This window comes from Ictidomys tridecemlineatus, chromosome 6, assembly GCF_052094955.1.
Source record: "Ictidomys tridecemlineatus isolate mIctTri1 chromosome 6, mIctTri1.hap1, whole genome shotgun sequence".
Lineage (NCBI taxonomy): Eukaryota > Metazoa > Chordata > Mammalia > Rodentia > Sciuridae > Ictidomys > Ictidomys tridecemlineatus.
Genome location: NC_135482.1, coordinates 93,109,935 through 93,123,107, shown reverse-complemented (window position 1 = coordinate 93,123,107; position 13,173 = coordinate 93,109,935). Strand labels below are relative to the sequence as shown.

Here is a 13,173-nt window from a genome sequence, read left to right as displayed (position 1 = left end):
AAAACACTTCTGATCCCCTTTCGGTGCCATGCATATAAACAAATAAAATGCACATCGAACCAGGTGGGGACAGTGACTTCGCAAACCAGCCTGGTTTTTGTGCTTCAACAGATAATGGAGACTGCTCAGAAGGCCTTCCGGCACCTTGACACGTTGCCTAATTTGGCCAGCAGAGGGAGACCGGTGAGTCCTCAAGCACCACATGGAGCCACACCCAGATTATGGTTGCTTATTATCCAAGTCTCTCTCCTCTCTCAATGTTCAAGAAACCCCACAGGAGACAGTCTTCTCAAGAAAGGCAATTTTTTTTTTTTACTAAGGTAAAATTCACATAAATGAAAAATTACCATGTTAAAATGAACAATTTAGTGGCATTTACCACTTTCATGTTATGCAACTGTCCCTTCCATCTAGTTGCAGTCTAATAAATGCTTACATCTTATGTAACGACGACTGGCAAAATCGCATCCCTGTTCTACCCTCCTTATTTCGTCACATTCCCAGTTTTCGTCTCCACCTGCATGATGTTGGGAATGGTCCCCACACATTCCCCCAGCCAGCCCTCTTCACTATGCGATTCGATTCACAGAATCTGACTCAGTGTTAAAATGACATGTTCGAAAACCAAAGAATCTCAATTCTTCACTTCTTCCTCTAGGAACTGCACAGTCGCAATCGACAGCCAGTATGGGTGACTGTTTTTACATTTCTATACCTTATTACGTTGTCATTTCCCAGCAGTTCATAAATCATTTTAATTTAAATATAGTTACAAAGCGGAAATGAATAATGAGCTGCACAAAACCCCTTCAGTCTTTGATGGGAAATTTGAAGTTATTTCTAGGTTAGCATGAAAACCAAGATTTTAAGGGCACCATGTCAACTGGTGAGATAACAACTAGGAGAAAAGCAGAACCAAAGGGCTAGTATAACAAAAGCTGAAAGTTTACAACCTAGATTTACTTTTTAAAAAAAAAATAAAGAATTTAATCTAATTCATGGGGTCTTGGCCCAGGAAAGGGTAAAAAAATGCCAAACTGGAGAGGCAGGGGGAGGGGAGTAGCTGTTGGTGACTAGGAAAGTGGGAGGGAGGGAAACGAGCGGGAATGAGGCCGGTTCCGCCCTAACAAAGAGGCAGAAACTGTGTCTCAACAGCCACCAGATCCAGTTCAGGGCGGTTTGAGCCAGTTTCTGAGCTGGTTTGAGAACAACAGCCTCGGCAGAGACTTCACTAGGGTGAAACATAAAATGCAAAATGGATTTAGTCGAAAGAACCGGATTTGGCCTGGACTCGCTGGAGCCTAAAGCTGTTTCCTGGAGTAGCAAAGTCAGATAAAATATGAGGCCTGGACCAGGAACAGTGACCTGTTAACGGAAGGAAAAATTACAGAGCACAGTCCCTGTGCCATAATCCAGTCCGCATTTTCCCCCTCACTGCTCTTCATTGTGGCTGGTAAGGGAAAAAGGGCCTCAGGGTATCAGTTTTCAGAGAAAGCTGGCTGCGGTGATGGGGGAGGGGAGGATAATGTGTCCTGGGTAGTTTAATGTGTGTGCCTGGTATGTGTGTGGGGGAATGTATCAGAGAGTCTGAAAGAGAGGGAAGAACACTTCACACCCTGTTCACACCACCTTTCCACACGTTTGCTGCATTATTGCACCACAGCAAAATATGCTGCACTTACCGTGTGGTGGGAGCACTCTACATACAATTAACACTTGGATAGACAATGATTAGACCTCTTCCGCCCTGTGCACTAAATGACAATACATGTGCTGTAAACATGTTCATTTCCTCTGTGTCCAAAAATATATAGATTGTACATATAAGAGAGGCAAGCAGCTACGTAATTTGGGAATAATTCTGTCCTCGCATCCCCTCCCCCAGGTGCCAGAACCTCCAGATGTCAGATTTAGTCCCACCCTGAATGGCTTCTCTAATTGAAAGGCTCCTAGTCTTAGCTGTGGTCTGCAGCTGTCTAGGGTGTCCACATCCTGCGGCCAAGTTCAGCTCAGCCTACCCAGACTAGATACAACACTTTTCTCTTTTGCACCCCGGAAAAAAGCTGCAAAGGCTAGGTCTGCTGGGAGTAGGGGTGGGGCGAATTCCTTCTTAGTGTCCAAATGTGTTTAGAATCTTCCAGTCACCAGGTAAGTGCCTCCTGATTCCAGCTTTCTCAGATTTGGAAGCCAGCTCTGGTGCAGGGAGTGGGAAAGGGGGGCGGTGGAGCTTATAGAGTTTACAAACAGTTGCTGTTACCAGCCCAGATTGTGTAGGCTTAAGAATACCCTGAGAGATTGGTAGAGGGGCAAGGGAGGCAGTCAAGCTGAAAGATGTCAAAAAATTCTATTTTATCCCTTAACCATAGATACACTGATGGACAATTGGAACCAACCCACTTTGCATTATTGCATGCGACATTCTAACGTGTAGGAAACTTGTTATTACTGGTGTGTTCTAATTAGGAAGCACTTCTACATTCATTTCATTAACTATTAGACCTGGGCTGCTATGGATTCTCCTACAAGATTTTTTTGTTGTGGTTGTTTTTTGTTTTACTTAGGGAGGATGTGTCTCCCCACATGAAGATGCAGTAAGCTACTGAGGAGATAACAACAGTCATAATATTGACAGCGCCTAAGCCAGACATTGTATGAAATATTCACATCGTAACTGATCTTAATTTAGTACTCCTCCTAAATCTGAGTTATTACTGGCCCCATTTTAGAGATGAGGAAAATGAAGCTTAGAAAAACAAGGTATTTTATTTACATTACATATCTGTAATGTGGCAGGCAAAGTTCATGGCTCCAGAATCTCTGCTTTTAACTTGTTACTATGCCACCATCTCAGTGGCAAATGATTTACAAACTCCTTTTCAGACCCTACTGTGTGTCAGCCTACTTTGGACTAAGGGGAATAACGTCATAGAGACAGGGGAGGAATTGATTCAGTGATGAGAAGGTGATTCCTGCCTTCAACAAGCTTTCAATCTAATAGCTTTTTTTCCCAAGGACAATTCAGCACAGTCTGACAAAGCCCCCCCGCCCCCCCACACACACACACCCTGCCTCTGGGGTTTTGAGGCCATCTGGAAAATACAGTTTGGGATTCTCCTGCTGTGTGGGGAGGAACATAAGACATAGGGACTGATCTGGTACTAGCAGGCAGCACAGGCAGGCGAGTAAAAAGGGGCAGGGCGAGGCCTCTGGGGACTCGTAGCCATGGCAACCTAGCCTGCTTTCCAGAACAATGTCTCTAACCAAGAAAACACTAGAGAGAGCTTTCCCTTTATAATCCCCAAAGGCCTGTCGGGCCAGAGATTGCACAAAGGGGATTCTTTCTCTATAGAGAAATGACACTTACAAGGCCCAGAAACAAAGGGAAACAATTGTTGTATAGGATCCACCTTTGTATTTGGCTGGAGGAAAATCAACAAAGCAACTTAGTTCCTTTTCCACTCTTCACAGGAAATGAACACTGCTTTGTTCTGAGAGCTTCCTCTTTTTTTCTTTTTATATAATATTTGTTGTAATTTTTCTTTTATCCCATTTTACAGATGAGAAAGATTAATAAGCATGACTGGATCTGATGACTGTAAAACTATAATTTTCAAAGCCCAGTGTCCCTTTTAGGTTTTGTGCTTTTAGGTGGCCCTGCCTCTGCCGATTTTGTGATAATCCTACCAGATGATGTGAAGAACGTGTGTATCCACGTGCTCGGGCCCAAGGAGCCACTGGCACTGCTGCTCTGGTCCACCAGTGCTCGGCTTGATGCCACTCGCCCCTCCCCCGCACCCCGCTGCAGCCTGGAGGAGGAGGAGGAAGAGGAATGCGGAAGGCATTCCAGCTCCGCCCCTGCAAGCCACCACTCCTGCCGCGGGTTTAGGAAACTCCTAAGTGGGCTGAAAGAAGACAGCCAGCTGGTGACTGTACTTCTCCAGATTTCCAAATGATGTGGTCTACAGCCGCACTACACCCTGCGCATTGATGGATGTTGGTAGCTGGGCTGAGCCGGGTTGTGACCTCGTTAAAGATGAGCACCGGGTCTGTAGCAACTCGCAAGGCCAGGAACAATAGCATAGTAATAAATGATTTTCCGTAAACGCCTACCTATATAAATAATGTAATTTTTTAAAACAGTTATATGGACCAGAAGGAGTGAAATATCTCCTGATAGTAAAAGTCTTGCTCTACGGGTGCAGTGGCGCACGCTTTTAATTCCAGCCACTCAGGCTGAGGCTGAGCCTTGGCAAATTCGAGGCCAGATAGACAATTTAGACCCTAAAAATTTTCAAAGGGGCTGGAGATGTAGTGCAGTGATAGAATACTTAACGTGCACGTGGGAGGCCCTGAGTTCAAACCTAGCGCCTCAAATTTCTGCTGCTGGAGCACCCAGTCCATCATAAAATTGGCAAGATCGAAATAATGACCGAGTCCTCATCTTCAGTCCTTTTGTGCAGTAATGAATAAGGGAGGTAAATAGGTCACATTCTCCTATATGTGAATATAAAGAAATGCCTGAGGAGATTTAAACTACACTTTCCACTTCAATCCTAGAGATTTTGTTGCCACTTAGTGATAGTGTCTGGCCCAACAAAGATGAGAACCACTTCCAGAGAGCCCTTACTAGGAGATATTTGGGGGCTGGGGGTATAACTCGATGGTAGAGTGCTTGCCTAGTATTCACAAAGCCCTGGATTCTCTCTCCAGTATCTCTCATATCTCTTCATTCAATATTCATTTAAATGCTTCCTAACAATTAGGCACCATGGTACTATTTACTGTGCTAGACCTGTGAATCTAAAAAATCACAAACAGCATGGAACTTCTTTTCAAAGAACTTACAGACGCAGCCGAAAATCAGCACGGAAAGTGTGATGTGACATATGCTTTATAAAGATAGAGGCAAACTGAGTATGGTGGTGCATGCCTGTTATCTCAACAACCCCGGGAGGCTGAGGCAGGATGATCGCAAATTCCGGGACAGCTTCAGCAATTTAGGGAGACCCTAAGCAACCTTGCAAGACCCTGTCTCAAAATTAAAAGAAAAATGGCTAGGGATGTGGCTCAATGGTTAAGTGCTCCTGGTTCAATTCCTTGTACCAAAATGAAAAGAAAGGAAAGACAGGGGCAAGACGATGTGCTTGAAGAGCGAAAGAATATGAAAACGGTAGACAGACTCCTCCAAAAGAACTGCAAAAAGAGATGGAGTTAGCTAGAATTATATCAGACCCAGGGATCATAAAAACTAGGTTTTCATCACAGATTCAGCTTTCAGGCAGAAATAAAAGCATCCAAATGATAACAGAAAGCTAAGAGCTGAGGTCCCAAGGCTGGGTCTTTTCAGGACATGAAACAGGAGGATGACCATAGTCAGGAGAATTCATCTATTTCTTTACCAGGAAGCTTCCAAGTGTCCTCATAGGATAATAACTAGTGCACAAACATGAAGAATCCTGAAAAAAAGGTAAGCATTTGACATGCAGATTTCAACACCCAAAGTACTTTAAAATTTCAATGTAATATTTGTAAATTTAGAATTATTAGCATATTATTGGACCTAATATAAGATTTGCAATTAGAAAAATGACATTGAGTCAATACTAATGTTTTCACTGAAGATTCCAAGTGTCCGTTATTGAGACCTGTTCACACATTTTAGGGTGTGGTCTAACATCAGCATTTAAAGGAGGGCCTACGCCCATGCTGTGGACCCTAACATCCAATCTATTTAACCATTTCAGGTTTTAAAGGACAAAGTCAATGGCGGGGGTGGGTGGGTGGAGAGAAGTATTCTTTAAGAGATCTGGGGAAATGTGAAAGGTGGATTGCAGAAAGTCTGTTATCACACTACCACGCCAAAATATTTGCAGACAAATCTTTTCTTCTTGTATTGGTCTGTTTTGTGTCGCCTTGAAAAAAACAAACTACAGCAGCCAAAAAACAAACAAACAAACAAACAACAACAACAAAAACTGAGGCTGGGTGACATAAAGTAAAGAGGATTATTTGGTTCACGACACTGGGTGAATATAGGGTCTAAACAGCATAATATTAGTGACCTGGTAAGGGACCTCTGGCTGTGTTACAACATGGCAGAAACCTGAAAGGGAATTTACTGTGTGACGTGTAGAAGGAAGAAAGTATGTGGGGTGGTCTCATTTTAATAAACCTCTTGCTCAACTAATCCATTCATGCAAGTCACAACCCACTCTTTTCGATCAACACTAACCATTCATGAAGGTGGAGTCCCTCTGACCTAATTAACTTCTACTAGGCCCACTTGAAGGTTCTACACACTGGAGACCAGTTTCTAGCACATGAATATTTGGAGAACAAACTATATCCAAATAGGATAGGTCTTCAGTTTGGAGTCACGATGTACTATTGTATTGTCTAATCTCTGAAATTACACATTTACTTTGGTCAATAAGAGAGGAGGTGATATGTACCACTTTCAGGAAAAACTGGGATCTAATAAGCATATACTGCTCTCTTATACTATCATTGGAGAGCTCAAAGAAGCATGTTGAGTTGACATGTCTTTCACCCAGAGTCGTCTTGCCAAGGCACATTAGACATGTAGTATGAGAAAGAAACAAATTTTTCATGTGTTAAGTCATTGAAAGTTGGTGGATATTTGTTCTGTGGTACAAACTAAGTTATCTTGATTAAGTCATCTTTTAATAACCATTCCCTATCCTAATTCTTCCTATAGACAGTCTTCTGCTTAAGAAACAACTCACAGCAGCTGGGCATGGTGACACAGGCCTGAAATCCCAGTAATTCAGGACACCGAGGCAGGAGGATGGAAAGTTCCAGGCCAGTCTTGGCAGTTTAGTGAGACCTTATCTCAAAATTTAAAAAAGGAAGAAAGAAAATTAAAGACTGTCCCACATTCTTTTTTTTATATTAAGAAAGGGGGCGCCAATTGCTGGGTTTCTTTTCCGGCGACTAAAAGGCTCGGGGGTCACTCTAGTTGAACTGGGCTAACTGGGCTGCACGAAATAACCACACAAGAGACACAAATACCTTTTTCTTTGGGGTCGCTGTGACGGCTCCTCTGACCTTAAGGGTCCACAGAAAGAGAGCGAGAGCACGCGCTGACCCCTTTTATTGAAGAGAAGCTATTCAAATGAGGCAAGGGGTCAGGTTTCAGGGGGCTGAGTCTATCTTCATGATGTCCACTGTCAGCAGGTTGACTGACACCTGGGTAGACTACACCCAAGGGCACAGTAAGAGGAGGGGACACACACAAGGCACTTCCATGGAAGATTCTATCCTAAACAGGGCAAGGGGTTATATTACAAAGGAACAGGTGAGCGTAGCTTCACCCATGGGGCTGTAGCAAGACACACTCATCTCTATGACTGAGCACCTCAGCACCCAGCTGGGGAGTGTAACTCAGTCACCCCCGTAAGTTGGCCTCCCACAGGACTGGAGTTGGAGCTCAGTGTCAGAGACCTCTGAATTCAATCACCAGTACCACCAAATCAAACCAAACTGACTCCAGCTCCAGTCCCTGGGTTTGGATCTTGTTAAGCATAAATCAACTGGGTTGATATTATTCTCTTAATGATATTTGTTTAGTAATTGGAATATGACCCAAATCTGCCCAGTGAAAAGTGAAAAAGGAAAAAAATTTCTCAACAGGAAGACTCAGAAAAGTTTCTCAAATGAAGAAGAAAAAAAGATGGGAATATTTATTCTACTTTATGGAATAAAGTGTTTCCCAATTCTGTAATGAAAAATAAAACCAATTAAAATCTTTGAACTAAAAAAAAAAAGCTGGACACCAAGGCAGAATCCCAGCAGCTCAGGAGGTTAGCCTCTGGGTTCAAATCCCTAGTACAAAAAAAAGAAAGAAAGAAAAGAGAGGGCTGGGGATGTGGCTCAAGCGGTAGAACGCTCGCCTGGCATGCGTGCGGCCCGGGTTCGATCCTCAGCACCACATACCAACAAAGATATTGTGTCCGCCGAGAACTAAAAAATAAATATTAAAAAATTCTCTCTCTCTTTAAAAGAAAAAATAAAAAAGAAAGAAAAAGAAGAGATTCACTTTTTTATTGTTGTTCAGAATGTGGTAAGGGCCCTTCCAGAACAATAGGCTCTCCTAGAGCAAACAAAGAGGAGAGGTGGCATACTCAGTACCTATGTGTGCATGCACAACTTTAGTGCTTTTCTATAATACAGAATACCCAATCAGAATGTATATTACCATTTAGGGGAAACAAAGGGGCTAACAAGTAAAGTGGGAACTAACAGGATATATAAAGCAACCCCCTGCTGTGCTAAGGGTTCAGCCTTTGGAGGAAATCATCCAGCTGGGTCAGTGCTGGCATTAATTAACAGTGCTTCCTGGCTAAAAGCCTGGGTGTTTTATCTCTCTGTGCAAGAAGGCTGCAATATTTCTTGGGGACTTGTGTCCAGGATTTGGAGACCATGTAAGTGCCAGGATGCCAGGAGAGGTGATCTTCCCTAGAATGAGCAGACCAATTGATCTGCAGAGGATTAGCCCTCCTGGAGTGCTGGGGTCCAGAGCAAAAAGGAACCCAGTGGAGCCACGGAATTAGCACAGGGACAGGTAGGAACTGCCCTCAGTGGCAGAAGGGAAGCCTGATCACCTTCCAGATTTGTCTGAGTAGTCTCACTTGCATAAGACTAATCGGCAACTCAAGGAAACTGGGATGAGGGCTGGAGATGTTGTGTGAGAGTGAGTGAGATGGACAAAGAGAGTTCTAACTCAACCAAGAGCTAAAGTGAGTGTGGAGTCCTGCTCTCTGGGTCCATAGTGATCCTCATACAGCTTAGGGTAGCCCTCCTTGGAGGGGTCCTGACTCTGGGGCTTCTACCATCCCATGAGTGCTAACAGACCCCCAAAATATCTCTGTGAGGAGAGTGGCCAGAAGAAGCAATTGCTCACCCCTTTCCCCTCTCTCTTTTTGTGTGTGTGATTGTCATCTTTTAGGAGGAGGAAATGGTTGGGAAACAGAACAAACCTAACCCCCCCCCTCCCAGAGTGTATGATAAAAATTTTCAAAAAAAGAGATTCCAGAAACTATGGAGTCAAATTGACTCCCAGAAAACTCTGAACCTTCTGTGAAATAGATCGGCCTTCATTTGGAGTAGGTTGGCACTCTGAGGGGCTCACTAGAAAAGGAACTAGTGGTTATCAAGGTGTTTAGGGTCACCGTGGGGCCCAGGCCACCCTGACCAATTCCCCTACATTGATTGTTGGCAAGATATGGTCTTCTCTTGGCCACTTTGGCTGAAGGCTTGTCTGGAAGAGAGCTGTAAAATTATAATGGCCTAAGTGACAAGTCCCTCAAAATGCTTACCAGAACCCAGGAAACCCATTCAATCTGGAGAGTCAGAGGAGATTCCTCTGCTTTGTGCACCACTGAATCCTCCGCTGCCGCCTTACACTCCTCATAGCCACTGCAGCCAGAACCCCATCAGAGGCTTCTCACACCCTTGAAGCCACCCTCTGGTGAGGGCACCCAAAACACTCTTGAGCATACCCACCTGTCTTAACCCTATATATTCTGGCTGAGAAGTGCCAGGAGAATCCTGCTGGCAGCCATCCTCCTAATACTTGCTACAGTGCCCTACAGATGCCACTGAGAGAAACCTGGCAGGGGGGCATCTACTACAATCAAGATGGTCATGTGCAAGGGGGACAATGCACCTTCATATATCAACTTTTTACCACCACTGATCTCCCAAATGGAAAAACCACACCCCTCCTACACCGAGAAAACTCACACTATGATTGATTTCATGCAATCCATCATTCAGACCCATAAGCCCACTTGGACTGATTGCTGCCAGCTGCTCCTGACTCTGTTAACACTGAAAAGTTACCCAGGGCATGAAGTGGTTGGAGGGATCATGAATGCCCAGGCCTACACCCAGAAAAAATTCTCTGAGGAAGATCCCCGATGGAACCTTAATGATGACTGGGGATTTTAGATGCTTGAACACTTATCAAGTGATTCTTTTACGTGGCAACAAGGAAGGAGGAAAGAAGGCCATGAACATGAACAAGATCTCAGAGATGCTCCAGGGATCTGAAGAGAGCGCAAGTCAATTCCATGAGAAGCTATGCAAAACATCCTGTCATTGCACTCCCTTTGACCCAGAAGTAGCCAAGAATCATTGAATGGTTAACATAGCCTTTGTAGGTCAGGCCCAGAGAGATGTCCAGTGTAAACTACAGAAGTTAGAGGGCTTCACTGGAATGAATGCTAGCCAACTATTGGCGGTTGTGATGAAAGTATTTGTCAACCAAGACCAAGAGGCCTGGCTGGCATGAGCAGACCAGAAAATAAAAAAGAAGGTAGATATGGTTACTGCCCCCCTAGTGGAACTGTTGGGGTACTCAATGGAGGATTGAATTGGGCCAAAGCTGAGGCCAAAGAAAGAACTGCCAAGAAGGGCCACCTCACCCAGAGGTGAGATTAGGAAGTAACCAGTATGCTCATCGCTCTCAAGAATGTCACTGGAAAAACAAGTGCCCCCAACAGTCAGAGGATTATCACCCAGTGCCCAGATGAAGGGGAAGAGGCCAAGTGATTCATGGACGGTACTAACCAATGTGGCAATCATATGAAGCCCTGAGGATAATTTTGTTGGATTGGCTACCGTGGGAAACTATCAGAAAGAGTAGCACAGACTGGGCTCCATTTTGTTAGGCCTCCATGAGCCTATGTGGTCTGAATGACCATGGCGGGTGGATCCATGGACTTCATGATTGTTACCAGGGCCGCACATTCCATGGTGCTCAGCATGTGGGCCCCTTCTCACAGAGACAACCCATTATTATGGGAGATACAAGTAGCTGAGTTTGTTGCCCCTTCTTGCCTCTATGATACAATTTAGGTGGCTATGAAATTATTCATGAATTCCTATATGTGCCCGACTGCCCTGTGGTTTTAATAGGTAGGACCTATTGAGAAAACTTAAGGCTCAGATAACTTTCAACTCTCATGACTAGGTCATCCTGATCCAAGGAAAGTCAGATGTGAAAATCCTGACTCTCATGGTCCCCCAAGGAGAAGAGTAGCAGCTCTGCAGTCTCACAGAAAGGCCACAACAGGGGATTGAGATGCCTGGGGTGTGGATTGATGACAATTCTCCTGGGCTGGCCTGAAACATATCTCCAATAGTAGTAGGACTAAAGCCAGGGGCTGAGACTTCCCACCAAAAACAATATTTCATTCCTCACAAGGCACAAATTGGGATCCAGAGGCACCTGGGAGAGACTTCTAAAGTACAGAATCTTTCAACCCTGCCAGTTGTCCTGGAACACATCTCTCCTGCCAGTCCAGAAGCCAGGATGAATAACTATCAGTCAGTCCAGGACCTATGAGCAATAAACCAGGCAACCATTGCCCTACACCCAGTTGTCCCTAACCACTATATTCTCCTGGGTCTCATCCCTGCTGAATCTGCCGTCTTCATATATCTGGGCCTCAAGAGTGACTTCTGTATCCACCCAGCCCCTCAACCAATCTTTGCCTTCCAGGGGAAAAATCCTTAGAATACAGAGAAAGGCCAGCTGACAAGGACTAGACTGCCTCAAGGGTTTAAAAAATTTCCAACCACTTTTTGCACCATGTCAGCCTCTGATTTAAAGCCTTCTCAGTGGACAAACATAGCTCTATGCTGCTCCAGGATGTGGATGATCTACTGCTGGCCAGACAGACACAGGAGGATTGTATGGGAGGGACACAACGGCTCCTCCCTATTCTATGGAAAGCTAGCTACAAGGTTTCAAGGAAAAAGGACCAAATCTGTCAAGAGAAAGTCAAATACCTCAGTTTTCACCTATCCTAAGGACAATGTTATCTCATTCTAAAAAGAAAACAGGTTATTTACTCAACCCTAGTTCCATCAATTAGGATTGACCCCAGGTTCAAGAGTTCCTTGGGTTTCAGGTTTCTGTAGAATCTGGATACCTAACTTCTCTATCTTGGCAAAACCCCTCTATGAGGCCATAAAGGGGGGAGTGTGAGAATATTTGTTTTATGAGAACAAGCACAACAAAAGGCATTTGAGGAGATAAAACAGGCCCTCACCGACGCACTCGTGTTGGGACTCCCAGACGTGTCCAGTCCTTTCTTCTTGTATGTACAGGAGCGTATACTGGTGTTGCACTGGAGTCCCTGACCCAAACGCTGGGGTCATGGCGTTGTGCAGTGGCATACCTCTCTAAACAATTTGGCCCTGTATCTGAGGCTGGACCCCTGCCTTTGAGCACTCACAGCCACAGCCCTCTTAGTGTCAAAGGCTGACACTCTAACTTTGGAACAAGAAATAATGGTCAGAGTGTCACACTCAGTACTGACAGAAATTGAGTACAAGGGGCAATATTGGCTGAGCAATGCACTGATGGTCAGATATGAGGGTATGCTGTACGAAACCCATGTATCCACCTGGAAGTAGAGCAGACCTTAAATCCCACAATGTAGATCATGACTACATTGAAGTCATGGACAACGTATTTTCCAGTTGATCAGACTTAACAAACCAGCTTCTCAAAGATTCTGATGCTGAGTATTCACCATTGGTAGCGTTTGTAGAAGAGGAAGAACACCTTGCTGGATACTTCTAAATCCAAAATTGAGGTGAAACCTCTGCCAAAAGTAACCTCAGCACAAAACACAGAACTCATCATGCTGCCCCAAGCCCTTCAACTGGCAGAGGGATATGTGTCAATATATACACGGATTCTAAGTATGCTTTCACTACCCTCCAAGTACACTGAGCTTTGTAAAACGAAAAAGGCCTAATCAACTCAGGAGGAAAATATGTAAAATATAGCAAATCCTTGAACTGTTGATGCTATATGGGCTCCTAAAAAGGTGGCAATCATGCATTGTTGGAGACATCAAAGGGGGAACACCAAGTCACTGGGGGAACCATAAAGCAGATTGAGAAGCAAAGCTTGCAGCCTCCAAGGGGGCAAAAGAACCAACGGCTCTGACTGCCGCCCTACTCCCCAGTTCACTGCAGAATGGGACCCTAATTGCTCACAACATAAGAATACCTGATTTAAAACTGAAAATGGGAGCTACTTCCCAGGGGAAGGTGGAGATTTGAAGATGGTGGAATAGCAATTCCTGAGGCCCTAGCTCCATCATTTGTTAAGCAATTTCACCAGTATAGACC

General features: G+C 44.5%; 1 long non-coding RNA gene across 1 annotated transcript; it reads left to right on the top strand.

The window, feature by feature from the left end:
- The first annotated feature begins 1,131 nt into the window (after positions 1 to 1,131).
- LOC120888642 (uncharacterized) lies at positions 1,132 to 4,107 on the top strand. Its single transcript, XR_005732332.2, has 2 exons — positions 1,132 to 1,453; positions 3,634 to 4,107. It is a non-coding gene; the product is annotated as an uncharacterized LOC120888642 (long non-coding RNA).
- Positions 4,108 to 13,173: the final 9,066 nt, after the last annotated feature.